Source organism: Elephantulus edwardii, unplaced genomic scaffold, assembly GCF_000299155.1.
Source record: "Elephantulus edwardii isolate Elephantulus edwardi_28Jun2011 unplaced genomic scaffold, EleEdw1.0 scaffold00245, whole genome shotgun sequence".
NCBI lineage: Eukaryota > Metazoa > Chordata > Mammalia > Macroscelidea > Macroscelididae > Elephantulus > Elephantulus edwardii.
The window spans coordinates 1,058,939-1,060,953 of NW_006399995.1; the positions used below are offsets into that span (position 1 = coordinate 1,058,939).

Genomic DNA, 2,015 nt, shown 5'->3' on the forward strand with positions numbered 1-2,015 from the left:
GAAGCAAGGATTCTGGGGCTTCGTCTGATATACTTTGGATATGTTGTAAGGAGGGAGAGGTCCTTGGAGAGGGACATCATGCTTGGGAGGGTGGAGGGATGGCGCAAGAGTGGAAGATTCTCTATGAAGTGGATTGATTCAGTGACTGGGATAATCGGGATGGGAGTGTCAGAGGCAGTGAGATTGGCACAGGATAGGGCAGGATTTAGGGCTGCTGTACATAGGGTCGCTATGAGTTGCAAGTGACTCGACGGCACATAACAACAACAGCAACAACAACAACAAAGATTAAATATCTGTGCTTATTAAAACTTTTCCCAACAAACTAAAAAGAAAACTTACTGGCTGGGAAGAAACATTTGGCAATACCATCTCAGACAAGCATCTCATAACAAAAGTTTACAGACTACTCTTGGGCCTCCAGAATAAAAAGACTACAAAATGGGCAAGAGACATGGAAAGACTTTTCACAGAGGAAAACATTTGGATGGCCAACACACACATGAAGAAATGCTCCAAATCACTGGAAATAAGGGAGATGCAAATTAAAACCACAATGAGATACCATCTCATCCAAGTAGCAGTGGCAAAATTAAGCAAGGCAGCAAGCAACAAATGTTGGAGAGGATGTGGAGTTGTGGGAATTCTCTTACATTGTTGGTGGGATTGTAAAATGGTACAATCACTCTGTAAGGCAGTTTGGTATTTCTTTAAAAAGGTGAAAATAGAAACTTTGTATGATCCAGCTATTCCATTACTAGGAATATATACAAATGAAATTAAAACTGAGACACAAATGGAGATTTGTACACTAATGTTCACAATAATGTTATTCACCATCAAAAGAATATGGTAATAGTCCAAATGTCCAACTACAACTGAATGGATTAAAAAACTGTGGTACATTTACACAATGTACTCAGTATTCATGAGCAACAATTAAAAAAATACTACATAAGTTGGCAGAGGCTGTAGAGCATTATGCTGAGTGAACTAACTCAGTCGCATAAGGACAAATCCTGCATAAGACCATTATTGTAAAAATAGAAGGATGACTAACAAAATATGTGTGGTACCCAAGTTGGGAAAGGCTGCGAGCAGAAGTATAACCAGAGTTGTGCAAAAAATTTGGTGGGTGGAGGGAGGGGGTGAAGGAAATGGGAAGGATCCGGCAGGAACCTGAAGAGACAGGGTAATGATGGGCAAGGTCGAATGGCGATTAATTTTATAAAATATCATGGGAATAATTGTATGAAACACAATGTGAATGGAGAATAGTGTAAAACAGAATGTATACAAACTTTGTAAGAAAAGCAACACAAAAGAAAGAAAGTCTATTAATGAAACAAACCCACAAACACATGTCTATAGAATTGTATCTAAAATGTACACAAAATTTTAAAAACTTAACAAGGGAAAATACTGTGATGCTAATATTGTTTTTTTTGGGGATAAAAAATTTTCATCATTAAATTAAAAAACAAATAAAAAGACACCTTTTGATTTCTTGTTTCTACAAAAGACCACAGATCCCCAAGGGGTAATGGGACGCTTAGGTACCAGATCTGCATCTGAAGCAGAGGGTCTTTTCAGCCACTTGATCTCTCATGCGGCATTATTTATAGTAATGAAAGAATTCACTTCTTGAAAGGAAAAAACCCCCACATAAATAGGAAAATCCTAAACATGACTGACACTGTGGTTACTGCAATTGGCTCACACACAGCAGCAACTGTGGGTCTGGCACTGGATTGGGCAATGTCTTGTTTATTGTTCAGAGAGACTCCAACTCATGTGATGGAGTGTTACATGACGACACATAACAACAAAGGCAAAGACAGACTACATTCAAGGCTGATTTATAAAAATAGAAGTAAATGGAAGAAAAAATATAAATTGCTGATTCTTAAAATAGTAGTTATCTGAGACTAGTTAACTAAACAAAAATTCATCTTGTAAATTTCTAGAACTTACTCTTTTCAAAATAACTTTAAAATTAATTTTGAAAAAAGAAA

The 2,015-nt window shown here is 37.0% G+C and overlaps 1 protein-coding gene across 1 annotated transcript in view; it reads right to left on the reverse strand.

The window, feature by feature from the left end:
- The window catches only part of LOC102864677 (chromosome unknown open reading frame, human C11orf65), a 52,120-nt gene that overhangs the window by 35,023 nt on the left and 15,082 nt on the right, over positions 1–2,015 (reverse strand). The gene's annotated exons all lie outside the window — the stretch shown is intronic.